Source organism: Rhinoderma darwinii, chromosome 5 (genome assembly GCF_050947455.1).
Source record: "Rhinoderma darwinii isolate aRhiDar2 chromosome 5, aRhiDar2.hap1, whole genome shotgun sequence".
NCBI classification, from domain to species: domain Eukaryota; kingdom Metazoa; phylum Chordata; class Amphibia; order Anura; family Rhinodermatidae; genus Rhinoderma; species Rhinoderma darwinii.
In genome coordinates, this window is record NC_134691.1 from 344,423,515 (window position 1) to 344,445,469 (window position 21,955).

Consider the following 21,955-nt stretch of genomic DNA (forward strand, 5'->3'; position numbering starts at 1 on the left):
TTTATGTGATGTGTGAGGGAGGGGGAGAAAGGGGGCTTTATGTGCTGTGTGAGGGAGGGGGAGAGAGGGGGCTTTATGTGCTGTGTGAGGGAGGGGGAGAGAGGGGGCTTTATGTGATGTGTGGGGAGGGGGAGAGAGGGGGCTTTATGTGCAGTGTGAGGGAGGGGGAGAGAGGGGGCTTTATGTGCTGTGTGAGGGAGGGGGAGAGAGGGGGCTTTATGTGCTGTGTGAGGGAGGGGGAGAGAGGGGGCTTTATGTGCTGTGTGTGGGAGGGGGAGAGAGGGGGCTTTATGTGCTGTGTGAGGGAGGGGGAGAGAGGGGGCTTTATGTGATGTGTGAGGAGGGGGAGAGAGGGGGCTTTATGTGCTGTGTGAGGGAGGGGGAGAGAGGGGGCTTTATGTGATGTGTGAGGGAGGGGGAGAGAGGGGGCTTTATGTGCAGTGTGAGGGAGGGGGAGAGAGGGGGCTTTATGTGCTGTGTGAGGGAGGGGGAGAGAGGGGGCTTTATGTGATGTGTGAGGGAGGGGGAGAGAGGGGGCTTTATGTGATGTGTGAGGGGAGGGGGAGAGAGGGGGCTTATGTGCTGTGTGAGGGAGGGGGAGAGAGGGGGCTTTATGTGATGTGTGAGGGAGGGGGAGAAAGGGGGCTTTATGTGCTTGTGAGGGAGGGGGAGAGAGGGGGCTTTATGTGCTGTGTGAGGGAGGGGGAGAGAGGGGGCTTTATGTGATGTGTGAGGGAGGGGGAGAGAGGGGGCTTTATGTGATGTGTGAGGGAGGGGGAGAGAGGGGGCTTTATGTGATGTGTGAGGGAGGGGGAGAGAGGGGGCTTTATGTGATGTGTGAGGGAGGGGGAGAGAGGGGGCTTTATGTGCTGTGTGAGGGAGGGGGAGAGAGGGGGCTTTATGTGCTGTGTGAGGGAGGGGGAGAGAGGGGGCTTTATGTGATGTGTGAGGGAGGGGGAGAGAGGGGGCTTTATGTGATGTGTGAGGGAGGGGGAGAGAGGGGGCTTTATGTGCTGTGTGAGGGAGGGGGAGAGAGGGGGCTTTATGTGATGTGTGAGGGGGGGAGAGAGGGGGCTTTATGTGCTGTGTGAGGGAGGGGGAGAGAGGGGGCTTTATGTGATGTGTGAGGGAGGGGGAGAGAGGGGGCTTTATGTGCTGTGTGAGGGAGGGGGAGAAAGGGGGCTTTATGTGCTGTGTGAGGGAGGGGGAGAGAGGGGGCTTTATGTGCTGTGTGAGGGAGGGGGAGAGAGGGGGCTTTATGTGATGTGTGAGGGAGGGGGAGAGAGGGGGCTTTATGTGATGTGTGAGGGAGGGGGAGAGAGGGGGCTTTATGTGATGTGTGAGGGAGGGGGAGAGAGGGGGCTTTATGTGATGTGTGAGGGAGGGGGAGAGAGGGGGCTTTATGTGCTGTGTAACAGGATGTTTGTTTTTTGCAAAGATGGATTTTGTGGGGGAGGGGAGACTAGGTTAGAGGTGATTTGTGTGTATTTTTACAGATCGATCTTGAAGGTGAGGGGACATTGCCCTAAATGCTATAGGAGTGTGGGGGGGGGGGATTCTTTATACATGTATTTTGTGGGGAGGGGGACTTCTGTATAGTTTATTTAGTGGTGTAGGAGCTTATTATGAATCATGGGGGAGGGGAACTTAGCGTTATGTATGGGGAGAAAGGATTCTTTAGGGTACGGCCACACGGAGCGGCCCTGACACGGTCGCAACGCGGCCAACAACCGCGCTGGCACTATGTAGGAGCGGCTGTCAAATACCTCGTTAAGGGGTATTCCGGTTACACGCGCACTGCCGCTCCATTCATTCTCTATGGGAGCGCCGGAGATAGCGAGTGCAGTGTTCTGCTTTTTTCCGGCGCTCCCATAGGGAATTGATAGGGGGTAAGTTGTAATTTGCAAAATCGTGTGGCCATAAAGGGTGTATTAATTCATGGCCGCACGTTAACGCGGGTAAACCGTCCCTTTATCTGCAAAATCGTGCGGCCATGAATTAATACACCCTTTATAGCCGCACGATTTTGCAAATTACAACAACTTACCTCCTATCAATTCTCTATGGGAGCGCCGGAAAAAGCAGAACACTGCACTCGCTATCTCCGGCGCTCCCATAGAGAATGAATAGAGCGGCAGTGCGCGTGTAACCGGAATACGTGCGGCCACTAACAGGCTGTTTGACAGCCGCACTGAACATGGTGCCGGCGTGGTTGTTCGCTGCGTTGCGACCGTGTCAGGGCTGCTCCGTGTGGCCTTACCCTTAGGCTGGATTCACACGAGCGCGGCGTTTTTGCCTGCGCAAAATGCACTTGACAGCTCCGTGCGGCAGCAGCATATGATGCGTGGCTGCGTGGTTTTTGCGCAGCCGCCATCATTATGACACTCCGTTTGGATGTTTGTAGCAGGTGGTGCTTTTCTGTTTTGATTCATCCTTTTCACAGCTGTTGCGCGAATCACGCTGGTCGCACGTTAGAGCTTCCGTGTGGTGCGCGTGGTTTTTCACGCACCCATTGACTTCAATGGGTGCGTGATGCGCGAAAAACGCCCAAAGAACGGACATGTCGTGACTTTTACGCAGCGGACTCACGGACATGTCTGCACGGCCCCGTAGACTAATATAGGTCCGTGCCACGCGCGTTAAAATCAGGCGCGTTGCACGGGCGTTTTTTCCGTTCGTCTGAATAAGCCCTTAGAGATAATACTTTGTGGGGAGAGCATCTTGATTATAAGGGTAGGAACACACAGGGCGGATACGTAAAACCACACAGCGTACACGTCCCGAGAACCGCAGGGAATTTCACCTGAAAAACAGCACCAAATTTTGGTGCAGTTTTTTTAGCGGAAAGACTGCAGAAATAAATTTAAAAAAAAGCTAATACTCCCGACCGTAGTCCCTCCCTCTCTGAGCGTAGCCCCGCCTCCTGCGATGACGCTGTAGTCCATGTGGCCACTGCAGCCTTTGATTGGCCTTTGATTGGCTGCAGCGGTCACATGGGATGCATCGTCAACCCTGGAGGCGGGGCTACGCTCAGAGCAGAATACGCATCGCTATGACTACGGCCGGGTGTATTACTTTTTTTTTTTCTCATTTGAGATTAACCGATTAAGGACTGGGCTGTTTTACAGATAAATGACCAGAGAACATGTCACAACTTTGCTTTGCGCTTCTTTAGATGACTGTAACTCAGCAGGTGAATAAAGGTCATCTTTGAATTTACACTCTTTTTAAAGGACAGACAGGGCTTTGTTTTAGTGGCATTTGTCAGTATATATCATTTTTATTTTTTTTCTCTAAAGTGGGCAAAATTGGAAAAAAATGCAAGAATTTAGCAATTGTGTCAGTTTAGGCCAGCATTTTTCACACATAGAATGGACCACGGACAATATTAATTTCCTTTCAGATTCTGCCACTTCTCCCGTGCACGGGGATACCAAATATGTGGCCTTATTCACTGAGCGGGCATGTGCCAGGGCTTGGCATAAAAGGAGGCTTTTTGGCCTTTTCGGTCCAGGAATTCTGCACTTGATTTTATAGCCGCATACTGTTTTCTGGGGGGCCTAATGCTGCTGAAACATTAGAAACACCCCATAAATGACTTCATTCACACAAGTAGACCCCACAAGGTTTCCTTCAAGGGGTTTATCATATTTTTGGACAGTCCAGTTTTCTTCTGAAAGTTTCTTGAATAAGATGGAACAAAATAAAATTTGCTATTTTTAGCAAATGCGTCAGTTTACTTGAGCATTTTTCACACACGGTATAGACCACGGACAAAATTCATCTCCTTTCACATTCTGCCACTTCTCCCGTGCACGGGGATACCAAATATGTGGCCTTATTATCACATAGAGATGTCGGAGGGCGGACGATAGAAGAAGATTATTTCACAAATCGCTTTTTTTTCAAAGCTGGTTTTACAAAACTCAACAGAGTTTCTATAACACTTCCAAATATCTGCTCTCGAAGCCGAAATCCCAAAATATTCATCTAGGGGTATAATGGGAATTTATTTTTTGGGGTTTTCTAAAATAAGAAATTGCAGGTTTATGCACACGGGGCTCTCCAGCAGATGAACTTTAGAGAATATGCAAACATGACATCCACCCCCCACCCATTCCCTCCCCCACCCTTGGAGTAAAATCAGGGGAAAAATAAAAACGTAATGTAGGGCAAATATATTTTCAACGAATTAACTAAAATCTAATAATGCAGAACAGTGTGGTATTTTTTAAAACATGGCTCAATGCACAGGCCTGGTTGCGAGGGACATGAGGGACAGAAATATCGGGAATCTTTGCGGTGCCCGTCTTTTCTGCAGACGCGGCACTTTTTCTGGGGGTTACTTCTGGTTGGTCTTGGGGGAATACGACTGATGAAGTGTCTTTCAGTCAGTCGCGTGACATCCTCAGACTGGGGGCATTCTCGGGATGGCCACCTGTAACAGATAAATTTTGTACCAGGTTTTTGTTTTTCGCTTCACTAAATAGGGCTGTAAAACCTGGTCGCTTAAATCCCCCCCCCCCATGTACTTGTTATATTCGGAGGCGCTCACTGGTGTGTGCTTGTCCGATGTTGCCCCTCTTTCCCTCACTGCCACTGTTCCTGCGGTATGAATCGTGCTTAGCACATACACGTCTTTGCGATCCCTGAACTTGATTGCCAGCAATTCCTCAGATGCATCAGCACAGGAGTCCCCCTTTACCATGCACTTCCCCACTATTTGCTGCGGAAAACCAATTCGGTTTTTGCGCATGGTACCACATGCCCCAGTCCTTGCAGCATGCAAATGCCTAAACAGGGGCAAACTGGAATAAAAATTATCACAGTACAGGTGGTACCCCTTGTGAAGCAGAGGCTGCATTATCTCCCACACGATCTTACTGCTGGTGGAAAGATCAGGGGGCATCCAGGAACATTTATTGAGTGGTCCCGCCCTTCATAAATTCTGAAGGCGGTGGTATATCCTGACCCGCTGGTATATCCTGACCCGCTGGTATATCCTGACCCGCTGGTATATCCTGACCCACTTTCACACAATTTGTAGAGCTTAACGCCATATCTTGCCCTTTTGGAAGGTCGATATTGGCGAAAGCTAAGTCTGCCATGAAAGTTGAGGAGGGATTCGTCCACGCTTACATTCTGCTCAGGGGTGTAGAGTTGCAGAAATAAATTATTCAGGGAATTTATCAGTGGTGTAATTTTGAACAACCGATCCCGGTTTGCATCGGTACTTGGGGGGGCCTGTGCGTTGTCAGTGAAGTGGAGGAACCTCATTATTGTCTCATAACGAGACCTGGGCATTACTGCAGAATATACTGGGGTGGCTTGGGCGGGTCTTGTTGATCAGTAAGACCTAATGGAGGGCTTTTTGACAATACCCATATTTACGGTGAGCCCCCAAATTTTTTTTAATTCCTGCAAATTGGTGGGCGTCCAATCTCTGGCATGGGTGGATGAAGGTTTCTGCCTTATATATTGCGTGGCATATAAATTCGTTTCGTGGACAATCTGATTTAGGATGTCGTCCGTTATAAATAAATGGAAGTAATCCATTTGGACAAAATTTGTATTGTCCACGGTTATGCCAGGAGTGGCAGTAAATCCGTGGATTCTAGGCCCAAAAGATGGGGCAGGTGCCCATACAAGAGCCTGGACTGGAGGGACCAGGCTGTCCCGTGCTACAGCGCTACTAGGCCCTGCGCTTTCATGTTCTGCAGTTTCAACTGCATCAGGGACAACGTCCCCTGAAGATGAACCTGAAGTGACGCGATCATCGTCGCTGCCCAAAACAGGTTCCATCTCTGACGCCATCTCTGATGCGGTCTCCGACTCAGACCACAGCATGGCGTACGCCTCCGCCGCGCTAAACAACTTCCTCGCCATAACGTAACTAACACTAGCTAAACAAATTTTTTTATTTTTTTTATAAAACACACAAACTAACTGGTATATACAGTGAAGGAAATAAGTATTTGATCCCTTGCTGATTTTGTAAGTTTGCCCACTGTCAAAGTCATGAACAGTCTAGAATGGCTAGGTTAATTTTACCAGTGAGAGATAGATTATATATAAAAAAAACTGAAAATCACATTGTCAAAATGATATATATTTATTTGCATTGTGCCCAGAGAAATAAGTATGTGACCCCCGACCAACCATTAAGAGTTCAGCCTCCTCCAGACCAGTTACACCCTCCAAATCAACTTGGTGCCTGCATTATAGACAGCTCTTACATGGTCACCTGTATAAAAGACTCCTGTCCACAGACTCAATGACTCAGTCTGACTCTAACCTCTACAACATGGGCAAGACCAAAGAGCTTTCTAAGGATGTCAGGGACAAGATCACAGACCTGCACAAGGCTGGAATGGGCTACAAAACCATAAGTAAGACGCTGGGTGAGAAGGAGACAACTGTTGGTGCAATAGTAAGAAAATGGAAGACATACAAAATGACTGTCAATCCACATCGATCTGGGGCTCCATGCAAAATCTCACCTCGTGGGGTATCCTTGATCCTGAGGAAGGTGAGAGCTCAGCCGAAAACTACACGGGGGAACTTGTTAATGATCTCAAGGCAGCTGGGACCACAGTCCCCAAGAAAACCATTGGTAACACATTACGCCGTAATGGATTAAAATCCTGCAGTGCCCGCAAGGTCCCACTGCTCAAGAAGGCACATGTACAGGCCCGTCTGAAGTTTGCAAATGAACATCTGGATGATTCTGAGAGTGATTGGGAGAAGGTGCTGTGGTCAGATGAGACTAAAATTTCAGCTCTTTGGCATTAACTCAACTCGCCGTGTTTGGAGGAAGAGAAATGCTGCCTATGACCCAAAGAACACCGTCCCCACTGTCAAGCATGGAGGTGGAAACATTATGTTTTGGGGGTGTTTCTCTGCTAAGGGCACAGGACTACTTCACCGCATCAATGGGAGAATGGATGGAGCAATGTATTGTCAAATCCTGAGTGACAACCTCCTTCCCTCCACCAGGACATTAAAAATGGCTCGTGGCTGGGTCTTCCAGCACGACAATGACCCGAAACATACAGCCAAGGCAACAAAGGAGTGGCTCAAAAAGAAGCACATTAAGGTCATGGAGTGGCCTAGCCAGTCTTCAGACCTTAATCCCATCGAAAACTTATGGAGGGAGCTGAAGATCCGAGTTGCCAAGCGACAGCCTCCAAATCTAAATGATTTACAGATGATCTGCAAAGAGGAGTGGGCCAAAATTCCATCTAACATGTGTGCAAACCTCATCATCAACTACAAAAAACGTCTGACTGCTGTGCTTGCCAACAAGGGTTTTGACACCAAGTATTAAGTCTTGTTTGCCAAAGGGATCAAATACTTATTTCTCTGTGCACAATGCAAATAAATATATATAATTTTGACTATGTGATTTTCTGTTTTTTAAAAAAAATATAATCTATCTCTCACTGGTAAAATTAACCTAGCCTAAAAATTCTAGACTGTTCATGTCTTTGACAGCGTGCAAACTTACAAAATCAGCAAGGGATCAAATACTTATTTCCTTCACTGTATATCTACACTACCGCTAACAAAAAAATAAACCACTATTGCTATATATATATGTGGATATATATATAATTATATACTCCCTACCTGCCTATTCTAATAGAATAAAAGAAAGAAAGGTAGATAGATAGAAAAAAAGATAGATGGATAGATTGTATAGATAGATAGAAATCTATCTATACAGAGAATGTTTTATAGTGTAACTGTATTTTTTTTCACTGTAATCTTCTGGCAGATTCTCTCGAGTCTCTTCTTCTCCTCAAACTGAAACAATGTTTGACGAGAAGAAAAGAGGCAGGAGATTTGCTGCCAGAAAAGTCAAAATAAGTCAAATGTGGTCGCTGTTTTCACAGCGACCACATGTTCAGGGACCATCAGATTGGTCCCTGATACTCTGCCAAGTGCCCAGAACTGTTGGCAACAGCATGGGCACAGGGCTGTGTGCACGCGATGGTGTGCACACTGTTTTATACGTACAAATGCATGTGATCGCTGTGATTGGTTGTCACAGCGATCACATGTTCAGGGGCCAAAAGATTGGCCCCTGACATTCTGCCCAGTGCCCATGGCTGTTAGCAACAGCCAGGGCATAGAGCTGTGTGCACGCGATCGCACGTGCACAGTCTCTGAAGTGCCGCCGTAATTAGAGTATACGGCGGACTTCAGAGACCCTGACCGCTGGCCGTAAAAATACAGCCAGCGGTCGGGAACCTGTTAACGATAAGCAAAGTTTTTATCATTGATCTTCCCCTTTGTTAACACTGACCAAATATCATTATAATTGGTCAGAAACTGGCGAATCATGATGATAATTGGCTCAACTAAATAGGCCTTTAATGGGGGTATATTCAGGCTTAGTGCCTAGGGCAGCGTGAGTTGTAAATACGGCCCTGCTAAAGACGCAGACACTATTGAACACTATAGCAGAGCAGGGAGGTCTCTCCCTGCTCTGTGATCTACTAGGCTGGTGGTTCCCAACATGAGGTTCCCATGAGAACCCTCCAGGGGGGCCACGACACTCCTCTGGACAACTGCCACGGACGTGCTTTCTCTCCTCCTCCTCATAGCGCCAAGTGGATGTGAGTAGGAGGACCCCCTGTAGATAGCACCCCCGACTAAATGGACAGAGACATCAGGGGCTTCTCCTGCAGTGGAATCCCCGGTCACAACGTCTGCATTGCTGTGGACAGGGATTCCGCTTCAGGAGTTAGTTGCCCCTGATGTCACTGTTCATATATGGACAGAGACATCAAGCACTCGGTCAAGGAGCGGAATCCCCAGCCACAGGGAGCTACAGTGGCGCTATCTACAGGAAGGGAGTGTTACCTACACGGGGGCTGTGTGGCACTACCTACACGGGGGCTGTGTGACACTACCTACACGGGGGCTGTGTGGCACTACCTACAAGGGGGCTGTGCGGCAAGGGGGTGATTTGTGGCACTACTTACTAAGGATGCACAACTTCGATACTGTTTCGATACTGTGCATCCCCAAATGGTTCGACCCACACCGGTAAGTATAGTAATACATGATGAGAGCGGGGCTGCGGCTGTGTAATACAGCCATTGCCCCGCTCCTGAGTCCTGACATGTGCGCGCCGCGAGGATGATGCGATGCGGCCAGCGCTGCACTAATGAGCGGCGGCACTGAAAACTGAACATGGCATCCGCACTGCAAAATACCCCCTGTGTTCTGTCTTCGGCGTCTGCGCCGCCACTCATTAGTGCAGCGCCGGCCGCATTACCTCATGCTGACCGCGCATGCACTTAATGTCAGGAGCGGAACACTGACTATTACACATCTCTAACGGCGGAGATCAGAGAAACCGCTCATCTCCGCCGCTATTCTCCTGAATGCTGCGATCAAAACTGACTGCAGCATTCAGGGGAAAGTGAGGAGGGGGGATGCCCCTGGATTGCGTCACAGGGAATTCCTGTGACGCGATCGAGGGCCATACCTTATATGGGCAGACAGCCCAGGGTCTATTGAAGGACCCCAGGGCTGTCCTACCATATTTCCTGTTGTTAGGGCATACTTAGGTACGTCCTAACAACTGCCTGTGTACTATACATACATCGGCTAATGTACTGGCGTATATCTGATATATGCAGTATATTAAAATTTAAAAATAAAGTAAAAACATAAAGTAATGTTACATTTAAAAAAATACACATACCCCTTTTTTACAATAAGCATTAAAATAAGTCTCAATATATAAAATACACACATTCGGTATTGGCGCGGCCGTAATAACCTGCACAACACTTTTTTTGCGTCATTTATGATGTGTACGCTGTAAAAAAAAAAAAAAAAAAACTTCTTTCACTTATTAATGTGAGGCACGAGGTGCGATGAATTTAACCTCCATGTGCCTCAAATTAATAGTAATTAACCCCATCATGTACCTCACACATTAACCCATTATGACTGAGAAACATGATGGGGTTAATTACTATTAATGTGAGGCAAATGGAGGTTAAATTCAGCATCACACCTCGCGCCTCACATCAGAAGATGGAAGAACTTTTTTTTTATTACTGTTGGCAAAGTATCGTTTTGGTATCGAAATCGAAATACTACACGAAGTATCGGTATTGAAGTCCAAATTCAGGTGTCGTGACATCCCTACTACCTACAAAGGAGCTGTGTTGCACGACCTACAGGGGGCTGTGTGGCATGACCTACAGGGGGCTGTGTGGCACTACCTACAGGGGGCTGTGTGGCATGACCTACAGGGGGCTGTGTGGCATGGCCTACAAAAGGGCTGTGTGGCACTACCTACAAGAGGGCTGTGTGGCACTACCTACAGGGGGCTGTGTAGCACTACCTACAAGGGGGCTGTGTGGCACTACCTACAAGGGGGCCTTGTGGCACTACCTACAAGAGGGCTGTGTGGCACTACCTACAGGGGGCTGTGTAGCTCTACCTTCAAGGGGGCTGTGCAGCAAGGGGGCATTTGTGGCACTACCTACAAGGGGGCTGTGCAGCAAGGGGGCTGTGTGGCACGACGTACAGGGGGCTGTGTGACATATCTACAGAGGGCATCTGTGAGTGGCGGGCTGATGGTCATTTTACTGTGAGTGGACGGGCTGATGGTCATCTGTTCACAGGGCAGCCTCCGTTACGGATGAAATTACAGAGCTGTTTTAAGGAGAAAACAGCTCCGGAATTTCAGCCGTAATGGCATGTGCAGGCGCTTTTCGCTGCGTCCATGACGGACGTAATTGGAGCTGTTTTTCTATAGTGCCAATGGAAAACGGCTCCAATTATGTCCCAAGAAGTGACAGGCGCCGTCTTTTGACAGCGGCGTATAAAAAAAATGACCGTCGGCACAGAACATCGTAAGACCCATTCAAATGAATGGGCAGATGTTTGCCGACGCTTTTGAGCCGCATTTTCAACGTAATTCGGGGCTAAAACGCCCAAATTACGTCCGTAAATAGTGTGTGTGAACCCAGCCTTACTGTGAGTGGGGGGCTGATGGTCATTTTACTGTGAGTGGGGGGGCTGATGGTCATTTTACTGTGAGTGGGGGGGCTGATGGTCATTTTGCTGTGAGTGGGGGGCTGATGGTCATTACTGTGATTGGGGGGCTGATGGTCATTACTGTGATTGGGGGGCTGATGGTCATTACTGTGAGTGGGGGGCTGATGGTCTTCAAGTGGTTTCCACCTCTGACCTCCAATTGAAATTAATAGGAAGAAAATAGCTGCGTTCCTCGTTTGGAGCTTTTTTTGCTGCGTCTTTTGCATTCGCTTCAACGGCTTAAAAAAAAAACGCAAAAAAAACCCCATCAAATAACGCTGTCAATTCAAAAGCAGATTTTTTCTGCCTTACATAAAACGCTGTGTGAACATACCCTAAGAATGTAGTGCTTATTTTTAGCTATTTTCTGTCTTTCTCGAAACAATTTTTGTTAGGGGGGCCCTGAGGAATTTTTTTTTCCAGGGGTGGCTCAAGTCCGAAAAGGTTGGGAAACTCTGTAACAGGCTACAGAGGCGCCTGCAGCCTATGAGGCGCAGGGACAGGATCCCTGCGCAGTCGGCGTGATGACATCTCTGGATCAAGCCGGCCTACGCAAGGATCCTGTCAGGTGGAGGTGGGGGCTGTATGGCACTGTCTACAAGGGGGATTTGGGGGGCTGTATGGCACGGTCTACAAGGGGGATGTGGGGGCTGTATGTCACTTTCTACAATGGGGAGGTGGGTGCTGTATGACAATGTCTACAAGGGGGCAGTGGGGGGCACTGTGTACAAGAGGGAGGTGGGGCTGTATGACACTACAAGGGGCAGATGGGGGCTGTATGGCACTGTCTACAAGGAGGAGGTGGGGGATTATGGCACTGTCTACAGGGAGGCTGTACGGCACAATCTACAGGGGGCACTTTCTACTAGGGGGACTGTGGGGGCATTCTACTCCGTGGAGGCCACTAAGCGGACATCATACTGTGTAGGGGCACTACAGGGGGCAATATGTGTGTGGCAGGGTGTAGCTAGGGGAGGGGAGGCGGGGCACGTGCCCCGAGCACAGTTTAGAGGGGGTGCCAGCGCCCTATAATTTTACTATAATTTTACTATAATTTTACTATAATTTTACCTGTGTCGCAAGGACACAGGTACAATTAGAAGCAATGGATATAGTCCTCCTGTAGATATAGTCCCCCTGTAGATATAGTCCTCCTGTAGATATAGTCCTCCTGTAGATATAGTCCCCCTGTAGATATAGTCCCCCTGTAGATATAGTCCCCCTGTAGATATAGTCCTCCTGTAAATATAGTCCCCCTGTAGATATAGTCCCCCTGTAGATATAGTCCCCCTGTAGACAGAGCCCACCCCTGTATATAGTATCCCACAAATATCTCCCCCTATAGTGCTCCACAGAAAGCCCACCCCTGTATATAGCCCCCTTGTACATAAAGTCCACCCCTGTATATAGTGCTCCACAGACAGCCCACCCCTGTATATAGTATATACAGGGGTGGGCTATCTGTGGAGCACTATATACAGGGGTGGACTATATGTACAGGGGGCTATATACAGGGGTGGGCTATATGTACAGGGGGGCTATATACAGGGGTGGACTATATGTACAGGGGGGCTATATACAGGGGTGGGCTATATGTACAGGGGGGCTATATACAGGGGTGGGCTATATGTACAGGGGGGCTATATACAGGGGTGGGCTATATGTACAGGGGGGCTATATACAGGGGTGAGCTATATGTACAGGGGGGCTATATACAGGGGTGGACTATATGTACAGGGGGGCTATATACAGGGGTGGGCTATATGTACAAGGGGGCTATATACAGGGGTGGGCTATATGTACAGGGGGGCTATATACAGGGGTGGATTATATGTACAGGGGGGCTATATACAGGGGTGGGCTATATGTACAGGGGGGCTATATACAGGGGTGGACTATATGTACAGGGGGGCTATATACAGGGGTGGACTATATGTACAGGGGGGCTATATACAGGGGTGGGCTATATGTACAGGGGGCTATATACAGGGGTGGACTATATGTACAGGGGTGGGCTATATGTATGGGGGGCTATATACAGGGGTGGGCTATATGTACAGTGGGGCTATATACAGGGGTGGACTATATGTACAGGGGGGCTATATACAGGGGTGGGCCATATGTACAGGGGGCTATATACAGGGGTGGACTATATGTACAGGGGGGCTATATACAGGGGTGGGCTATATGTATAGGGGGGCTATATACAGGGGTGGGCTATATGTACAGGGGGGCTATATACAGGGGTGGACTATATGTACAGGGGGGCTATATACAGGGGTGGGCTATATGTACAGGGGGGCTATATATATATATATATTTTGTATATTTCCCTTTACTTTCAGCATTATTAGTAAAGTAACATTGATGTTTGTGAGGAGTTTTCAGTAACTTGCGCAGGTTTCTTACTGAGTTTTCACACCTTCCAAAAATGCTAATGATTCCATGTAGTTCTAACAAAGGGAATTATTTGACAGTTTATTATTGGCCAGTTAGGAAACAAAAGAAGAATTAAAGTGAGTGATCCTACTGGTCGGAGGATATGACATTTCTACATAAAAGGACAGTTCAGAGTCCAGGTCCTCAGTCACTTTTGCGGATTCACTGAAGTTCTGCTCTCTCTACCGGACTGATCTCTAAAGAATTTCCTCCATCTTTTTTCTCCTTTTTGAATTTAACTTTTTCTTTTACAGCATTTTTGAAAGCTTTTTCCATTAATTCAGTTCTTGACTTATAATCCGACAGCTTTATTTTAAGGCTTTATTAATTGTTGTGTTTACAGATCTGGTTCAATCATCTCAGAGCTAAACATGACATCCAAAGTGTAAGTATACTGCTCTTTCTTATTCCTATTTTATATGTCTGGCAGAAATCCTCTTCAAAAATATAAATATAACTCTAATAAATACTTTTTTGTTAAACAGGCAAAACAGAACCCCAATGACCTGCCCCATATGTTTTAAGACAGACAATTTCTTGGGTACCCACCTGCACAGAAAATGTATGAGATACAGCAGTGATGATGATATAAAGGCTATGGTCGCTACAGCCAAGAAAAACCTGGTGACTGTAGCTTCAAAGGGCCTTGCAATCAACTACCATCAGGTTGCGAAGCTCGTATGCGATGGAAGATGCCTAGAAAACGTCCTTGGGTTCCTTAAAGGTCGTGGATTTATAATCTACAATAATCCTCATATGCCAAGGTTTGTATAATTCCAGCATCTATAGTAATGGTCTTTATAATAAATATTTTATTATTTCATGTGTGATTTAAAAATTATTTATTTTGTTTTTGAAAATGTCAGGAATAATCAAGACAAAAGTAAAAAAAAAAGACGTGTGGAGATGAAAGATTCTCAACCAAGGACTCCAGAGAAGAGCAGTGAATGTGGGAATAGAGCCGCGGTGGGGAAAGAACGTGCACGACAGGTCAAAGACAAAAACAGCGGACGTGAGAAAACGAGGTAAGGAACATTTCATCTCCAAACATTATGTAAATACTCAAAAACATTCCTATGGAAGTAAAATTAAATTGTATCTCATTGTTTAATAGCACTCAACACCCAGAAGATGATAGAAAGAAGGAAGAAGAAGAAGTAATCCTGACAAGTGACTCTGAAGAGGAAAGTACAGTAGAGGAGAGGAGCGAAGGAACAGAAAAGATAACTGACCAGCAAGAAAACCAAGAGGAAGAAGAGGAGGAAGAAGAAGAGGACGAAGAAGAAGAGGAAGAAGAGGACGAAGCGATGGAGACAGAAGCATTGACAACTCAGCCCAAGATTTCCTGGAACAACCCGCTGAGGAAGAAGATGTGTGAAGCCGGGATGTACAGGAGACATTCTCTGGAGTCAGAGCCGTTTTCTGGATTTGTGAAATATCTTTCAAAATCCTTAAGTGTCGTGAGGTGCAAACAGGAGGTAAGAAGCTGATCTTTATGTAACCTAGATCTGTGTAAGCGTCTGCTCCTCTTTTATTCATCTTATTTCAATTGATCATTTTAGGTAAAGTACATCGGTCGTTACCTGTACTACATGGACAATAAGAAGCCGTCATTGAACTTCCTTTACAACTTCAAGAAGACATACGACTACTTCACCGAACTCCGGAAAATTGGCAACACCCATCAGGACGTCTTCAAATATCACAATATTTTGATGCAGTTTGTCTATTACCTGATGAATGCCACATTACGAGATGACAAAGACGAGAAGACATCTGATCTGGCCTATAACTTTATTAATGCAATTGGACCGTTTGAAAAAAGTCTCAGCAAAGGAATTGCCAAAGAGAATCTCGAAAAGAGGTAAGAAGAAAAACAGGTCTTATAATAAATTAAAAGAAAGAAAATCATAACTTTTTCATTCATTTAAATTAAATTTATTTTCATTTATTTTCTTTAAATAGAGCTGCTGACCCGGTCTACATGAAGATATACATGCATGGCATGGCCAGAGCAGCGATGCTGCGGGAAGAACTTATTTGTGAAAACCTAGAGAAGGCTGCCACCTCAAAGTAAGTATCTGAGCAGTGTTATGTTTGTATTCTTCCCCCTTGACATATATTGGGATTATTATTTACTTTTCTCTCTTTTACTAAATCATTTGTGTCTTCTACAGAGCTGCAATGGAGGAGGAACAACAGATCAAACAAGTCAAGGAAAGAAAGTCTTCTCCTCCCGTGATGAGGACCAAAGAGGAGGAATATAAAATATTCACTGATAAATATCCGCTGACTGTGGAGAAGGAGCCCCCAGTACTGAAGAGATGCTTCACAGAGTCCACAGTCCATGGACAGCACCTGTATGATCGGTGGAGGAAACAGCAGAACAGAATGCGGGTGGACTATATAATCGGTAAGATTAATGCTCGATCAGATGCTTTTCGATGTCTATATCATAATAACTTATTAACACATTCTTTAATCTATTCTTAATAGGAATTCTTCAGGATGAAGAAGAAGTGAAGAGGTGAGAGGTGTATCGGACATCAGCTCTGGAAAAACAACTTGCCCAGAGTCAAAGACATCTTAGATCAATGGAGCAGAAGATGAGGCGGCTCAAGAAATTCAATTGAATGGACTTTAATCTGAACTTATAAAAGAACTTTGATTTGTTGGGGTTTTGGGATGTTGAGTTTTGTAAAATAGATACATTTTTCTTGTTTTGCAGAACTTTGTGTTTAGAAGTTCATTACACAATAGATGGGGAGAGTTATGTTAGAAGATAGGGTTTGGGGTAAGACATAAGGGTTAATGTTAAAATGTTGAGTATTGTTAGAAACCCATTAAATAGAAAGTTTATCGCTAGGGGTTGGGTGGAATTATATTTAGGTAGAATTGGGTGAGGAAAGTCTTTACATTGTGGATTTAGGGTGCAGAGTAAGGTTTAATGTAAGGGGATAGAGAAATTCATTATACATTCGACAGGGAAAATATTTGCCCAATGTGATGTTCTGGGTGTCGTTTGACAGCTCTGAGTGTGTTCTACACGATAGTGTCATAAGAAGAATATAATCATTGCTGTTAGAGATGAGTGAATTTCCCAAAATCCTGGTCCGATTCTATTGAACCGGCCGTCAGATTCGATTATGTTCGAATAAATTTGTCACAAATCAAAAGCGCCCTGATTGCCATGAAAAGTTGTGTATGACACCCTGAGGTCTTCTAGGACCATAGACAACCCCTTTCAAGCTCTTTAAAGTTAAAACAGCATTAGCAATCTCAATGTGACAGCAACATATATGGCTATGAGTAAATAGCCAGTGGTAACCGGTAGCCGTGGTGGAGTTAGGGTGCAGGGTTAGGGTTTAATGTAAGGGGATAGAGACACTCATTATACATTTGACAGGGGAATTATTTGCCCAATGTGATATTCTGGGTGTTGTTTGATAATTCTGAATGTGTTCTACACTAATTTGTCATGAGAAGAATATAATCATTACTGTTAAAGATGAGTAAATTTGCTGAAATTCAATTCTGGTCCGATTTTATTGAACCAATTTGATTCTGTCCGAATAAATTTGTCGCAAATCAAAAGTCTCCTGGTTGTCCTGAAAAGTCGTGCATGACACCCTGAGGTCTTCTAGGACCGTAGACAACCCTTTCAAGCTCTTTCATGCCAAGACAACAATAGTAATGTTAAAGTGACAGCTACATATATGGCTATGGGTAAACGGATGGTAGCCGGAGGTAACAAACAGCCTGTTTAATAACACAATGCACTGTCAGAGTTTTTTTATGCAATCTAAAATGAAGACATGGTCCAAAAATGTCCTTTTTGGTGGAAGATGCCACCCGGTGTTTATAGACACACAGTAGTATCAGAAGTAGCAATTTATTTGAAACAAAATTGTCACTTGGACACAAACTGAAGTATAACGGTAACGTATAAATGTATAAATGCTTGATGCAGAACAATAAGCCAATTTTTGGTGACGCTATTAGATATATGTTAAACAATCAGTGATTTCATGTCCGTGACATCTTTTTAAGAAGGCAGCGAAGAGCTATCAGCACCAGGATTAATATTATTGAAGAAGATTTGTGAATGATGTGATAAAGATTTTTGATTCACATATTAATGTAAGAATTGTATAGCTGCAGCAGCACTCACTCACAGCAATAGCTGCCTGTCTAACTAACACACTGACACTGACTGACTTCTATCTCTCTTTAAAATCTATCTCTCTAAGAAATTATTGTAAATCTAACTATTCTATTCTCCTCACTACAAAACACACCTACTGACACTAATCACATATATCTGCATTCTGTGTTTTACTATTTCTCACTCTCTGTCTGACGTTCTCTCTCTCCTCTCTGTATTCAAACAAGTCTCCCTCAAAAATCTCTAAGAAGACAACACTAAATAAGACTTTGAACTCAGAATAGATTTAAAGTAAAAATTGAACGAAGAGGGTGAGAGTGAAAAGAACAGCACACTGTAACGTCCATGGCCACGGGCCGTCGGATTTACTCACCTCTCAACGCCCGCAGCCATGCATCCGTGAGCGCTGGTCCCCATCTCCTTCCTAAGAGACGCCAGCGCTCACTTCTGCTCCGGTCTGCTGTGTCCCGTAGGCCGGTCACGAGCTTCCGCGCAAGAGGAAATAATCATCATCAACTGCCATGATTTCCTGGACTATAAGAAGGCCCTAGGCCTTCTGATCCTTGCCTTAGCGTTGTTAGTTATCCTAAGTCTGTCTTGCAAATGGTCCCTTAGTGTTTCCCGTTCCAGTTGTTACCTGTTCCCTGTTTCTGTATCCCGTGCTGTTCTTGTTCCTGTGCCTACTAGTGACGGTGTCGTGTCACGTCCTGTGTCATCTGCCATGTCCAGAAGAATTCGCCGCGTCTGGCGCAACCTGTGGCATCTGTGTCATCCGCCACGTCCTGTGTCTTCTGCAACGTCCTGTGTCTTCTGCCACGTCCAGAGGGATCCGCCATGTCTGGCGCAACCTGCGGCACCTGTTATATCCGCCATGTCTTGCGTTACCTGCTGCACCCATCTCCATCACCACCAGAGCTGCGACCACTGTCTGGACTATCCAGGTACCCTTGTGCGAGACTTTGTATTCTGGGGTTCCTGTTGTTTGGCCAGCTGCCGCCCTCCTACGGTGGAGCGGCCTAGTGTGTCCACAAACCCACTACTTGACAGTACGCTCAGGCCATGGACACCGCTGGTCAACCAGAGACCTTGACGACACAAACCATGCTGGACGAGATGGAGGATCTCCAGTCACGACAGACCAACTCCTCCTGTCGGTGAACACCATAGCCCATCGGCTGCTTGTTCCAACCACAGTCGTCACCGCACCCATTCCTGCTGTTCCTCCTGCTACACTTCCTGTCTGTACCAGTACCGATCCCCTGTGCTTCCTGCCGCTACCTCCACGCTATGACGGAGACCCGAGGACCTGCAGGGGATTTTTTAATCAGTGCCAGATCCACTTCAAACTACATGCCAGGTCCTTCTCTTTGGATGACGTCAGGATCGCCTTCATCATCTCTCTCCTTACTGGCAAAGCTCTGGCATGGGCTAATCCTCTGTGGGAACATCATGGACCAAAGACCCATGACTTGCAGTGCTTTTTACAGACCTCCCGCTCGATCTTTGAGGAACATGGGAGAGTTTCTTTGGCTACTGCATCTCTACTGACCCTGCACCAGGGTGACCTTTCCATGGGCAAGTATACCATTCAGTTTCATATCCTGGCTGCTGAGTTGACCTGGAACAACGAGGCTTTGGTGGCCACATTCTGGCAGGGACAGTCTTCGGGGATTAAGGACGAGCTGGCTGCTCGCGATCTGCCATCTACCCTGGACGATCTTATCCTACTCACCTCCGGGGTTGACATGAGGGTCCGGGAGCATTCCCAAGAGGTTCTCTGGGAGAGAGAACTTCCTAGGCTGGATTCTACTTTCCAGCAATTCTCCTCAGTCGTCCTACCAGAGGATCCTGTGCAGAGTAACCAAGGCAAATTGTCTATCCAGGAGAAACAACGCAGACGCACTTCTGGACTTTTTTTGTAAAGCATTCTGTTCCAAGCTGACTATTCTTGTGACCCTAGTATACGATGAGAGAACGCATCAGGTTTCTGCCTATCTTGACTCTGGGTCTGCGGTAAACTTCATTCAAAAGGAGCTAGTGGATCATCTTCAGTTGCCTACAGTTCCCCTGGAGACATCTTTGGGCTGTTGCCTCAGTAAATGGACTGCCTCTGCCTGATCCCATTGTTTCTAAAACCAAGCAGTTAAAGCTCCAGGTTGGAGTCCTTCATTCTGAGCTGATTTCTTTCCTTGTTTTGTCCAAGGCCATCAATCCTGTTCTGCTGGGCCTGCCTTGGCTTCGACTACATGCCCCAGTCCTGGACTGGAATTCTGGAGAGGTTCTCCAATGGGGCTCCAAGTGCCTTGGTTGTTATCTGTTGCAGATCCATCCTGTCTAGCCTCCTCTGCCTCAGTCATTGGCGGGACTGCCCCCTCCATTTTGCTCAGTTTGCAGATATTTTCAGCAAAAGGCAGGCTGAGATGCTGCCTCGACATCGGACCTATGACTGCCCCATTGAACTGGTTCCTAATGCTTCTCTCCCCCGTGGCCGAGTATATCCTCTCTCCTTGCCAGAGTCTCTATCCATGTCGGCCTATATCAAGGTGAATTTGGAGAGGGGTTTCATACGAAAGTCTTCCTCCCCGGCCGGGGCTGGGTTCTTCTTCATTAAAAAGAAGGACGGATCCCTTCGACCCTGCAATGACTACCATGGCCTCAGCCAGATCACGGTCAAGAACAAATACCCGTTGCCACTTATATCCGAGCTGTTTGATCGCATACGAGGAGCCAAAATGTTTTCTAAGCTAGACCTGCGGGGGGCTTATTACCTAGTACGGATTCGCCGAGGTGATGAATGGAAGACGGTATTTAACACCCGGGATGGGCACTATGAATACCTAGTGATGCCCTTCGGACTGTGTAATGCTCCCGCAGTGTTTCAGGAGTTCATTAATGAAATCTTCCGAGATCTTCTCTATGTCTCTGTTGTTGTTTATCTCGATGATATTTTGATTTTTCTCCCCAGATACGATGACTCATCAGAGGCATGTCCGTCAGGTTCTACTACGATTAAGGGAGAATCGTTTATACGCCAAGCTGGAGAAATGCGTCTTTGAGATAATTTCTCTGCCCTTCCTGGGCTACATCATCTCGGATCAAGGTCTCAAGATGGATCCTGAGAAAGTGAGAGCTGTCCTGGAGTGGCCATGTCTTCAAGGCTTAAGGGCCATACAGCGGTTCCTGAGATTCGGCAATTTCTACAGGCAGTTTATTCCAAACCTCTCATCTCTGACGGCTCCCATCTCTACTCTTACCAAGAAGGGTGTGAACGCCAAGGAGTGGACTCCAGAGGCAGAGTCCGCATTTATTAGACTCAAGAAAGCCTTCACTTCAGCCTCAATCCTCCATCACCCTGACGTATCTCGGCAGTTCTCACTGGAAGTGGACACTTCCTCTGTTGGTGCTGGTGCACTTCTATTCCAGAGGATCTCCAAAGGAAAGGCAGTAGCATGTGGCTACTACTCAAGACTTTTTTATTCTGCTGAGCGCAATTACTCTATTGGAGATCGGGAGCTACTGGCTATTAAATTGGCTCTGGAGGAGTGGAGACATCTTCTGGAGGGTGCAGCTCACCCCATCCTGATCTTCACTGACCACAAGAACCTTGCCTACCTTCAGTCTGCTCAACGACTGAATCCCCGTCAAGCCAGGTAGTCGCTGTTCTTCAGCTGTTTCCAGTTTGTGTTCCACTACTGTCCTGCGGACAAGAATGTGAGGTCCGATGCCCTGTCCAGATCGTTTGAGATGGAAGATACAATGGAGTCCCTTCAGACAATCATAGAACCGTCCTGCATTGTCAGTGCTAATCCTCCGCAGGTTAGAGACATCCCTCCGGGGAGGACTTTTGTTCGGTTGGCAGACGGGAGAAGAATTCTCCACTGGGGACACAGTTCTAAACTGGCTGGGCACGCTGGTGTCCGTAAAACTTCTGGTGGCCCACGCTACCTAAAGATGTTCTGGACTTTGTCTCTTCTTGCACAGTCTGTGCTTCTAACAAAGTTACTCACTCCAAGCCTGCCGGCCTGTTTCAACCTCTGACTCCTCAGCCTATTGAAGTTGAGAGGATCGACCAGATCATGGAGAATTATCTCCGCCACTTCATCTCTTCACAGCATGATAACTGGGTACAGCTTCTTCCATGGGCCGAGTTCTCATACAACAACCACACAAGTCAGTCCACCACTTCCACTCCATTTCACATTGCATACAGTCAACATCCTAGAGTCCCTCTTTCAGTGTCGACCACATCTCAGGAACCCACTGCTGACTCTGCATATGGTGACT

At 46.7% G+C, this 21,955-nt stretch overlaps 1 long non-coding RNA gene across 1 annotated transcript; it reads left to right on the plus strand.

The window, feature by feature from the left end:
* Nucleotides 1–3,108: 3,108 nt before the first annotated feature.
* On the plus strand, nt 3,109–14,212 carry LOC142653103 (uncharacterized). The gene is made up of 3 exons (XR_012848049.1): nt 3,109–3,193; nt 13,850–13,891; nt 13,992–14,212. It is a non-coding gene; the product is annotated as an uncharacterized LOC142653103 (long non-coding RNA).
* Nucleotides 14,213–21,955: the final 7,743 nt, after the last annotated feature.